This window comes from Pseudophryne corroboree, chromosome 5 (assembly GCF_028390025.1).
Source record: "Pseudophryne corroboree isolate aPseCor3 chromosome 5, aPseCor3.hap2, whole genome shotgun sequence".
In the NCBI taxonomy this organism is placed as follows: domain Eukaryota; kingdom Metazoa; phylum Chordata; class Amphibia; order Anura; family Myobatrachidae; genus Pseudophryne; species Pseudophryne corroboree.
The window spans coordinates 228,971,117-228,983,579 of record NC_086448.1 but is presented as its reverse complement, the minus strand read 5'-3'; the positions used below and the strand labels follow the sequence as shown (position 1 = coordinate 228,983,579).

Genomic DNA, 12,463 nt, shown 5'->3' with positions numbered 1-12,463 from the left:
GAGCTGACTGGCTGGCGCGTTTATCACCTTGCGCTTACCACTGGTTTATCACTTCCTTATGCATTCTTCAGGGTAATACATCTGCCCCAGGGTTTTAGTTATTATTTGATAAGTTCTAGTGTAAAATTTCTGCCAGAAAGCATTTCTCCAAACGAGGCTCCCAAAGTGTATGCACCAAATATACTAATGGCTAAACTGGCACTCTACCTCTCCAGGCCGTCTCCTTTCCTGCACAGAGCAGTGATGCCCGGGAGTGGGAGCTCTATCCACAATGGTTTACCAGAAAAGATACAGAAAATGTAGCATAATATTAGCAGAAGTAGCAAAGAGTGAGAAGACTAATCAATATTACTGTCTATACAGAAGACTAACAATGTGCTAAATATTGAAAATCATGTCATCCTGTCCACAGGTTGTCATAGGTAAGTGTATTTTGAATGACATAATTTTACCACATTTAGCCACATTATCAGGTTGTATAGACAGCAAATGTTAGTCTTCACGCTCTGTTCCATTTTCGCTAATATGATGCTACTTTTACACAAATATGCTACTTTTACACAAATATTTGTCAATTTTGTGCCAATGAATGTGCTATGTTAAGTATAGTACAGTAGTGACAGCAGTGCAAACACACACTACACTCGCGCAATCTGGCACCACTCTACTGAGTGTGTGTCTAATTGAGATCAAAGCTTACTAAGGACTCCTCTGTACTGTGCGATCCTAATTGCCTCCATACCTGGAGTGCTGTGTGCAATGAGCTGTAGGAGAAGGACAATGATGACAAGGCAATTGTCTGATGTGCGCTTACGTCAGGGCTTGTACTACGTGAATGTTGTGGTTTATTAGGTCCCTTTGGGCTTAAATCGCCTTGGTAATTTGATGTTTGCATTGAGTAAACGCTTGCACATTCTGAAATGGCAGCTGTTCCCTTTCACTAAACTTGAAGTTCTGTTGAATTTGTTTCTTTCTGCGCTTCATGAATGGATTGTAAAGGCAGTCCACATTCATTCCTACTACCTTGTTATCTGGAGTAGATCATACACAATTCATTTTTAACCTCTCCACTGCCAGACCGCTCTATGAGCAACTTGGCTATTCTCTTCACTTATTTGGTTAGTTTCCGCAATCTACCTAAACCATGTTCTTAACTGTTCAAGGGAAGGTTACCAATCATTGTGGGAATTAGAAGCCGTTACTTTACAGGTACAGTAATCCTTTGGTTGGACTGGAACCTAAAAAGTTTATCATTTGTTGTGCAACGAGCCTATTGCTTTGTCATTTGTTTGATGGGAGACCAGGAAATATTTGAAAACTGTTTCTAGGTAATTACTTTATCTTAATCCAACCCACACTACAATGAAAAAGTATTAATGGAAAGATCATTTTAACTTGTAGCTCTTAAAGTACGTGTTGATTATCTGGCATTTTGTCTTAAGAATGTGCTGCCTAGATATTCCCCTGTACAAATTTCTTTTGTGTTTGTGAAACCGGTAACTAAATGGGTAGTCGCGAAAGGAGGCCCAGATAACACCACTGCTCATCTCCTGTAATATACTTAAATTTGTGTGAGAACCAATAGTTTCTGAACTGAGGAATGCAATTATGTTGGAATGAAGTAGAAACATCTTGCAGCTAGAAAGGCAAACATTGCTTCCCACATGCCTGTGCTGCTAGCCATTTGGCCATGCACTGGCAGTGGTGGGTTAGGCTACGGGAAAGGAGGTCTGGGTTAGTCATACCGCTGGAAGTAATGCAGGATCTGCCGGAAGTTAGTTTGAGTCCACCGCTTGGGCTGTTAGTTAGCTCACCACTAGACCACCAGGGATTTGTTGTTATCATTCTAATTGTGTAATAATTTTCTCTGGGCTGGAATGATGAATGTTGACATGGTCAATGTCCACATGCCCATGTTGACATTATGCACGGAATTCAATTGTTTTTAAAGGCGTCCAAACTAAATTGCGTCCATCAGAGATATTAAACTGTTGCTCCCATCAAACGCCCATTAACTGCTGCAGTTATATTCTGGTTTTAGCCCCAGGAGGGGGCAAGCTGAATTGTGCGAAAAGTTGACTGTTTGGGCACCCAAACACCACTTTTGCATTAACGCCCATTAGTTTAGACATATTTTGCCGCTTTATACAACTAAACCCTGACTAATTGGGTGCTAGAAACGTGATAATTAAAGGGTGCCCAGAGCAATTGAATTGCAACAATCGGCGTCCATTATCACTCCTTAAAAAATCTCTGCCTTTAAAAAAATAAAAATTTTATCCATGAATATCTGTTGTTAGTTTTCTTCCCTTTTTTTTTTTTTTTTGTGTGTCCTGAATGTTTCTGGTAATTTAGAGTGTGAAGAAATTAAAATATTGTGGTTTAGCATTTCTTTTAAACAAATTTTGTTTACTGTACTGTAAATAGATTATTTTAGTCATGGAAGCTTACAGCTGTGTCCTGTTACATCTATGCTGCAGTCACACCCCTCATCGCACGCCAGGTCCCGTTCAACTCTCCTACCATCAAGCATCTTTTTTTGCTGAGAATGCATCTTAGTCACAACACTAATACTGTACTTCTTTCACATCGCACAAATAACCCAGTATCAACCTGCTATATTGCCGGGTCGACACGGGTCACTGTGCGATTATGAAAGGGGCCATGGAGAATTCCCGGGTCGCCTGATCTGATAATTCAACCCGGGTTATAAGAAGGGTTATTCCCGGGTTGAATACCGGGTCAGTGGCAGTGTAAACGGGTTGCCGGGTTGATGTGACCTGTGACCCGTTCACTACATAGGGAGAGGCGGCGCAGAGTTGAGCTCATCTCCCATTGCCGCTTCTCCCCCCCCCCCCCCCCCCCCCCCCCAGCCACTATGACAACCTGACCCGGCATATTGCGAAAGCGCCAAAGTGAAATAACCCGGGTCTAGCAACCTGGTATTTCAACCCGGGATTAAAGCAGTGTTAAACACTGTTCAAACCCAGGTTATTCAACTCTGGACTCAAAAAAATAAATAAAAATAAAATAAAAAAAATGATTGTATGTTCCTGCGTCTCCTTTTTGTTTTCTTTTGACACCTCATCTTTGTGAGCTAGAAAAAGTCCATTTTAAATTACATCCATAGTGTTTACATTGGTGACCTGGGTTTAGTGTGAAAGAGGCAAACCCGGGAATAACCTGGTTCGAAAGTGCAGTGTGAGAGGGTCAGAACCGGGTTTGCGATGTGAAAGTGAGTCTCTGAATCTGCATGTAAAGTGCTACAATGCAGCTGCCACGGCTTTATTCCATGTTACGTTCAGTTGTGCTTCATGTACAGACTCGATAGCACACAGATATAAAATTGTCACTTATCAAATGAATCAGCACAGTCTCCTGGTGCGTCCAAGGGGATGATTCAGACCTGATCGCTAGACTGCTAAAATTCCTGCGATCAGGTAGTCGGCGCCCATGAGGAGTGTATATTCGCCGTACAAGTGTGCTATTGCATGTGTACGCCAAGCTGCTAAAACCCCCCTCAGTTAGCGGACAGCTGCTATTCTGTTCACAGCTTACTCTCCAGTGAACGATTTGCCCTGTGTATGCAGTCTCTGTGCAGCCCAGGACTTACTCCAACAGTGTGAGCAGAACTGGCTGATCGGGGCTGGAGCTGACGTCACACACACTCCCTGAAAACGCTTGGGCACGCCTGCGTTTTCCCTATCCCTGCCAGAAAACGGTCAGTTACCACCCACAAACAGCCTCCTCCTGTCAGTCAGCATGCGAATGGCTGTGCGATTACAATTTTCGTACCATCCTGTCGCTGATTAGCGATACCTGTTTCCTGACACGCGTGCACATTGCGGTACATACGTGGTTAATAGCTGCTCGCTGTGCGAAAACGAACAGCAGTGATCAGGTCTGAATCAGGCCCCTAGTCCCATCATGTTACAACAAAGGCACATTTTTGGTAAAAATGAAGATGCCTGCATTAGCGGAGTTGCACTGGACCAGTCAGCTGACTAACGCCAGGCATCTCCCACTATGTAACAAACAATCCCACAGTGCTACTAATAATTAGATATACCTAGATATGCAGGTGCTGCAGTTCTAAAGACCTTTCTGTGGAAGGACCAATATTTTAAACCAGAGAGAGAAAATAACATGTCTATCATAAAAATATTTTTATGTGGTTTTAATCAGACATATAATAAAGAAAGCATCAAGTAAAAAAATACATATACGTAAAAATATTCACTCAATACCAAAGAGAAAAACTTTTCTCCAATTCCATCTTACTATATGTGGAATTGTCCAAGAAACACTTGTTTTCGCATAGAACTGCTACCATAGTAAGGAAAAAATGCAGATTTGTTATTGTATCCAATTGTGTCAATAGTATAAATGAAACAATTTACCAAAGTGTTAAGGTGCGTACACACTGGCCGATATATCGCAGGTCCGTCGGCCAGTGTGTACGAGCGATATGTCCGTGAACACCGTCGTTCAGACTAGTGATGAGCGGATTCGGTTTTACTCGGTTTTACTCTGTTCTCAAAACGGCATCTTATTGGCTATCCAAAACACGTGACATCCGTGAGCCAATAAGATGCCGTTTTGAGAACCGAGTAAAACCGAATCCGCTCATCACTAGTTCAGACATATAGCGCCGGCCCTTCAGCATAGCCGACGAACAATATATCTAACAATATTATTATTATCCTTTATTTATATGGCGTCGCAAGGGTTCCGCAGCGCCCAATTACAGAGTACATAAATAATCAAACAGGAAAACAGCAACTTACAGTTGATGACAGTATAGGACAAGTACAGGGTAAATAAACATAGTTACATCAGCAGATGACACTGGAATATGTATCAGGTGGCAGAAGACTGCTGGATTTGGTGCAGTTGAAAATTATTAAAGTAAGAAAGGATAAGCACATGAGGGAAGAGGGCCCTGCTCGTGAGAGCTTACATTCTAAAGGTATATAGTGGCACATTGTGCTGTGTGCATGGGCGGTCAGCCGACTCGCCACCTCCAGGGGTGGCGAGCTGAAATGGCGCCGAAACTGGACTTTTCACGTCGCGCCCATTCGTGTAGTCTGGTTTTGACACTTTACGCAGATAAATCTGACTGAGATGGGCTAAATGCGAAAGCCCTCACTCACTGACTCCTCGCTAATTCTCTTACTTCCTGATATGTTAGGAAGCTGAAATTTAACATACAGTTGTGCTCATAAGTTTACATACCCTAGCAGAATTTGTGATTTTCTGGCCATTTGTCAGAGAATATGAATGATAACTCACAAACTTTTCTTTCACTCATGGTTAGTGGTTGGGTGATGCCATTTATTGTCAAACAACTGTGTTTACTCTTTTTAAGTCATAATGACAACAGAAACTACCCAAATGACCCTGATCAAAAGTTTACATACCCTGGAGATTTTGGCCTGATAACAAGTTGACACAAACGGGTTTGAATGGCTACTAAAGGTAACCATCCTCACCTGTGATCTGTTTGCTTGTAATCAGTGTGTTTCTGGACTCCTGAAAGACCCTTGCATCTTTCATCCAGTGCTGCACTTACGTGTCTGGATTCTGAGTCATGGGGAAAGCAAATGAATTGTCAAAGGATCTGCAGGAAAAGGTAATTGAACTGTATAAAACAGGAAAGGGATATAAAAAGATATCCAAGCAATTGAGAATGCCAATCAGCAGTGTTCAAACTCTAATTAAGAAGTGGAAAATGAGGGATTCTGTGGAAACCAAATCACGGTCAGGTAGACCAACAAAAATTTCAGCCACAACTGCCAGGAAAATTGTTTGGGATGCAAAGAAAAATCCACAAATAACTTCAGCTGAAATACAGGACTCTCTGAAAAAATGTGGTGTGGTTGTTTCAAGATGCACAATAAGGAGGCATTTGAAGAAAAATGGGCTGCATGGTCGAGTTGCCAGAAGAAAGCCATTACTACGCAAATGCCACAAAGCATCCCGCTTACAATACTCCAAACAGCACAGAGACCAGCCTCAAAACTTCTGGAACAAAGTCATTTGGAGTGATGAGACCAAAATTGAACTTTTTGGCCACAACCATAAACGTTACATTTGGAGAGGAGTCAACAAGGCCTATGATGAAAGGTACACCATTACTACTGTGAAACACGGAGGTGGATCGCTGATGTTTTGGGGATGTGTGAGTTACAAAGGCACTGGAAACTTGGTCAAAATTGATGGCAAGATGAATACAGCATGTCATCAGGAATTACTGGAGGAAAATTTGCACTCATCAGCCCGGAAGCTGCGCATGGGGCGTACTTGGACGTTCCAACATGACAATGATCCAAAACACAAGGCCAAGTCGACCTGTCATTGGCTATAGCAGAAAAAGTGAAGGTTCTGGAGTGGTCATCTGTCTCCTGACCTCAATATCATGGAGCCACTCTGGGGAGATCTCAAACATGCAGTACATGCTAGACAGGCCACGAATTTACAGGAACTGGAGGCTTTTTTGCCAAGAAGAATGGGCAGCTTTACCATCTGGGAAAATAAAGAGCCTCATCTACAACAAAAGACTTCAAGCTGTCATTGATGTTAAAGGGGGCAATACACGGTATTAAGAACTGGGGTATGTAAACTTTTGATCAGGGTCATTTGGGTAGTTTCTGTTGTCATTATGATTTAAAAAGACTGAGTGAACACAGTTGTTTGACAATAAATGGCTTCACCCAACCACTAACCATGAGTAAAAGAAAATTTGTGAGTTATCATTCATATTCTCTGACAAATGGCCAGAAAATCACAAATTCTGCTAAAGTATGTAAACTTATGAGCACAACTGTGTAGGTATTCTTCAGGTGGGAAATAAGAAAACTATGTAATTAGATTTTTAATAAACCACCTCCAAGGGGATGAAAAGGGGGTTGACATAATGATGTAATTACTGATGTGTGGCTTGCGTTGCATGAATGATAATGCCCAAACAGACAATTGGATCAAAATTTGGATTGCACTTCTAGTGTGTAGAATTTAATAAACTACAAAAATGGTCCTGCCATGCTTTACAGTATCTGCTACAAGGTGCTCCTCGAGTAACGCCAAGAACCATGGATTAATATTACCTTACATTAAGACGTCTCAAATTTACAGCTCTCTAGATTTCTCTTACGTCCTAGAGGATGCTGGGGTCCATTTTAGTACCATCGGGAATAGACTGTTCCGCAGGAGTCTTTGGCACTTTAAGACTTTTCAACAGTGTGAACTGGCTCCTCCCTCTATGCCCCTCCTCCAGACCTCAGTTTAGAAAATGTGGCCAGTAGACTGGATGCACACTAGTGGAGCTCTACAGAGCTTCGTGGGATTTAGGGGGGGGAAGTAGGAACTAACTAATCAATTAGTTAATGGTTCTGCTTCCGCTGACAAGACACCATTAGCTCCTGAAGGGTACTGAACACAACCCAAGCCTGGCCAGCGTTCACTCCCACAGCACTGCCGCCACCCCCTAACAGAGCCAGAAGTCAGAAGGCTGGTGAGTATATTACCGGAGACCTGCAGAGAGGGGATCCTCCGGTCATCGTTGGCGGCATACAGGTACGCGCGCAGCGCGCGCTATGTCTCTCGGCACAAGGGTGCAGAGCGCGCGCGCGCGCGGGGGGCGCGCTCTGAGGGCATGTTTTAAAACCTTACTCTCACTGTCAAAAAAGGTACATACATGTACAGCCGCTGATGTGCCATCCCCAGCCAGTATAAATATTACATTGCTGAGGCTGAAGGGCGGGGCTTCTCCTCAGACTTGCCAGAACACACTCACTGGGTGCCATTTTCACCTGCAGAAACTCCAGTGTGAAGCTCCTGAACGCTGTTTCTACTCATGACAACGCTGATACAAGTACAGGGTGTTATGGAAGGGGCAGAGAGTGTTCATTATAATTAGGTCTGTGAGCTTATTATTGGTATATGCGCTGTAAGTGGGTATTATTTCCACAATTCACAATAAGGCGCAGTGTGTGGACTGGCAGATCCCTCTGTGTCTCTCTGACAGACTTTAGTGTGGGTCTGTCCCCAATAGCTCCCCTGTGCGATAGGGGTGTGTGTGTGTGTGTGTAAAAGTGTGTAACATGTCATACATTGGGGAGGGTTCTTCCCAGGAAGAACCCATGTTAGATGCACAAGAGGGTTATGTGGTGGCCCTTCCCTCTCAGAAGGAGCCGGAGTGGGTGAGAATGTTGCAAAAGAATATGTCAATGCTTGCAAAGAAATTCTCTGAGTCTGAACAACAGACTAAATATTGGAGGCAGTCTGTGGAGGATGCACTGTTTACTGACCCCTCCATATCATCCACTCTGGTCCCATCCAGTTCCCAGAAAAGGTTTCTGGCCCAGATAATGCAAGGGGACACAGACACAGATTCCGACTCTGACATCAACACTGGGGATTTGAGAGGGGTAGACCCCAAATTAGCCAAAAGCATACAATGTATGATAGTTGCTATAAAGGAAGTGTTGGAGTTTCCTGAAACAACACTGGTCCCAGAGGAAAAGGATTATTTTAAATTAAATAAGAAGCAGGTTGTGACTTTTCCTCCTTCAAAGGATTTGAATGTGTTCTTTGAAGAATCATGGGCTAACCCTGAGAAGAAATGTATCCTTCCCAGAAGTATACGTATAGCGTACCCTTTCCCTGGGGAAGACAGGCACAAATGGGAGACACCCCCAATGATAGACACCTCAGATTCTCGGCCGTCTAAGAAAATAGTTTTGCCTGCCCTTGGTTCTGCCTCTTTAAAAGATCCAGCTGACCGTAAATTAGAAACAACCCTAAAATCCATATATACGGCTAAGGGAACGGTGCTCAGGTCCACCATTGCTTGTGCGTGGGTAGGTAACGCTATGGAAAAATGGTCTGACAACTTGCTTGTTAACATAGACACAGTTGACAGGGATGAAATAGTCCTAACTCTCGGCCATATCAAAGATGCTGCAGGTTACTTAGTTAAAGCTATGAAGGATATTGGGTTGCTGAGTTCAAGATCCTCCGCTATGGCGATTTCAGCCCACAGGGCGCTGTGGATCCGCCAATGGAATGCTGATGCGGAATAAAAAAAGAATATTGAGGCACTTCCTTACAATGGAGAATCCCTCTTTGGAGACCAGCTGGATGCCATGATTTCAACAACTACATCAAGCAAGTCAGCATTTCTGCCTTCCGCAGCTGCTCCACTTAGGAAAGGATTTCATTCTCATACGATGCAATCCTTTCGGCCCAACAAGTCCAAAAAGGCAAAAAGGGTACCCCCTTCTTCGCAGGAAGAGGTAAAAAATCTACAACACCATCAGGCTCGCAGGAGCAGAAGTCAACAGCTACTTCTGCTAAAATCTCAGCATGACGCTGGGGCTCCCTTGCGGAAGTACGATCGGGTGGGGGCACGTCTACTGTCTTTCAGCCAGGTCTGGGTTCACTCAGATCTGGATCCTTGGGTATTGCAGATAGTATCCCAAGGGTACAAATTGGAATTTCAGGGCCTTCCCCCATGCAGATTTTTCAAATCAGCCTTACCAGCTTCTGTTCAGGACAGAGCAAAAGTGCTGAACGCAATACAGAAATTATGTCAAGACAACGTAATTTTCATTAGTTCCTGTGTCACAACAGGAAAAAAGGGTTTTATTCAAGCCTGTTTGTAGTGCCGAAACCGGATGGCTCGGTCAGACCGATTTTAAACCTACCTAAAGACTCTGAACCTTTATTTGAAAAGGTTCAAATTCAAGATGGAATCCCTGAGAGCGGTGATCTCCAGCTTGGAGGAAAAGGAATTTTCTGGTATCGATGGACATCAAAGATGCTTATTTACATGTTCCCATCTACCCGCCGCATCAGGCATGCCTGAGGTTTGCGGTGCAGGACTGCCACTACCAGTTCCAAACATTGCCTTTCGGGCTCTCCACGGCTCAGAGAATATTCACCAAGGTGATGATGGAGATGATGGTTCTTCTTTGCAAGAAAGGAGTCAGTCATCCCATACTTGGACGATCTCATAAAAGCGAGATCCAGGGAGAAATTAGTGCAGAACATTGCACTTTCCCTGACTGTGCTTAAACAGCACTGTTGGATCATAAACTTTCCAAAATCACTGTTGGGACCGACGATGAGGTTATCATTTCTGGGAATATTGGACACGGAAGCACAAAGTATTCCTACCGGTGGAAAAGGCTCTAGAGATCCAGAGGATGGTCAAACAAGTTTTAAAACCAGCACGCGTATCGATTAATCAGTGCATCCGCCTGCTGGGGAATATGGTAGCGGCTACGAGGCTCTACGATTTGGCCGATTCCAAGCCAGGGTGTTCCAATGGGACCTACTGGACAAGTGGTCCGGATCGCACCTGCACATGCACCGGAGGATAATCCTGTCAACAAAAGCCAGTATTTCACTCTTGTAGTGGCTTCAAAGTTCTCACCTCCTGGAGGGACGCAGGTTTGGGATTCAGACTTGGATCCTGGTGACCACAGATGCAAGCCTCCGAGGTTGGGGAGCAGTCATGCAAGGGGAAAGCTTCCAAGGATGATGGTCAAGTCGAGAAGTACTCCTTCACATAAACATTCTGGAATTGAGAGCTGTGTACTACATCCTTCATCAAGCGGCATACCTTCTTCAAGGTCGTCCCATACAGATCCAGTCAGACAATGTAACGGCAGTAGCTTACATAAACCGCCAGGGCGGAACAAAAAGCAGAGCGTCAATGGCAGATGTGACAAAGATACTCCTCTGGGCAGAAAGACCTGCAAAAGCTCTGTCAGCAATTTTCATTCCGGGAGTGGACAACTGGGAAGCAGACTTCCTCAGCAGACACTGTCTCCATCCAGGAGAATGGGGCCTCCACCCAGAAGTCTTTGCAGAGGTAGCAGATCGTTGGGGCGTTCCTCAAGTAGATATGATGGCATCACGTCTCAACAAGAAGCTTCAGAAATATAGTTCCAGGTCGAGAGACCCACAAGCAATAGCAATGGATGCACTGGTGACCCAGTGGGTGTTTCAGTTGGTGTATCTGTTCCCTCCACTTCCACTAATACCAAAAGTTCTCAAGATCATCAGAAGAACAAGGGTCGAGCAATTTCATTGCTCCAGACTGGCCAAGGAGGGTTTGGTATCCAGATTTTCAGGAGTTATTACTGGAAGATCCTCAGCCTCTTCACGAGGACCTGCTTCAGCAGGGGCCGTTTGTTTATCAAGACTTACCGTGGCTGCGTTTGACGGCATGGCTGTTGAGCGCCAGATCCTAGCCCGTGAGGGTATTCCCAATGAAGTCATTCCCACACTTATTCTGGCCAGGAAAGCGGTAACGTCCAAACATTACCGTCGTATTTGGAGAAAATATGTATCTTTGTGTGAATCCAAGAAGTCTCCTGCGGTGCAGTTTAACTTAAGACGTCTTCTCCTATTTCTACAGGCGAATGTGGATGCTGGCTTGAGAATAGGGTCTATCAAGGTCCAAATTTCGGCCTTGTCCATTTTCTTTCAGAAACAGTTGGCTTCCCTTCATGAGGTCCAGACGTTCGTGAAGGGGGTTCTGCGCATCCAACCTCCCTTTGTGCCTCCTGCGGCGCTATGGGATCTTAATGTGGTGTTGAAGTTCTTTAAATCGGACTGGTTTGAGCCTCTACAAGAGGTAGAGTTGAAGTTTCTCACTTGGAAAGTGGTCATGCTGTTGGCCTTGGCCTCAGGCAGACAAGTGTCTGAATTAGGGGCTCTGTCACACAAGAGTCCTTATTTGATTTTTCATGAAGATAGAGCTAAACTGCGGATGCGTCAGCATATTCTTCCAAAGGTTGTGTCTTATTTCCATGTCAACCAACCTGTGATAGTGCCAGTGACTTCTGACACCTCAGCTGTTTCAAAGTCCTTGGATGTCGTCAGAGCGTTGAGGACTTATGTTGTAAGAACGGCTCGGATAAGGAAAACAGAATCTTTGTTTGTCCTCTATGACCCCAACAAGATTGGGGATCCTGCTTCTAAGCAGACTATTGCGCGCTGGAACAGAGATACCATTCAGCACGCTTATTCCACGGCAGGATTGCCGTTACCGAGTTCGGTAAAGGCCCACTCTACAAGGAAAGTGGGTTCTTCCTGGGTGGCTGCCCGGGGTGTCTCGGCATTGCAAATTTGCCGAGCAGCTACTTGGTCAGGGGCAAACACGTTTGCTAAGTTTTACAGGTTTGACACCTTGGCTGCTGACGACCTTCAGTTTGGTCAGTCAGTTCTGCAGGAACATTAGCACTTTCCCGCCCATACTGGGAGCTTTGGTATATCCCCATGGTACTAAAATGGACCCCAGCATCCTCCTAGGACGTAAGAGAAAGAAAATAGGATTTTAATTACCTACCAGTTAATCCTTTTCTCGTAGTCCGTAGAGGATGCTGGGCGCCTGCCTAGTGCTCATTTTTCCTCCAAATTAAATTTTGTCTTTTTAATAATAATAATAATA

The 12,463-nt window shown here is 44.3% G+C and overlaps 1 protein-coding gene across 5 annotated transcripts in view; it reads left to right on the top strand.

Annotated features, from left to right (window-relative positions):
• WDR37 (WD repeat domain 37) overlaps positions 1-12,463 on the top strand; it is a 400,784-nt gene that overhangs the window by 36,770 nt on the left and 351,551 nt on the right. The window lies entirely within an intron of this gene.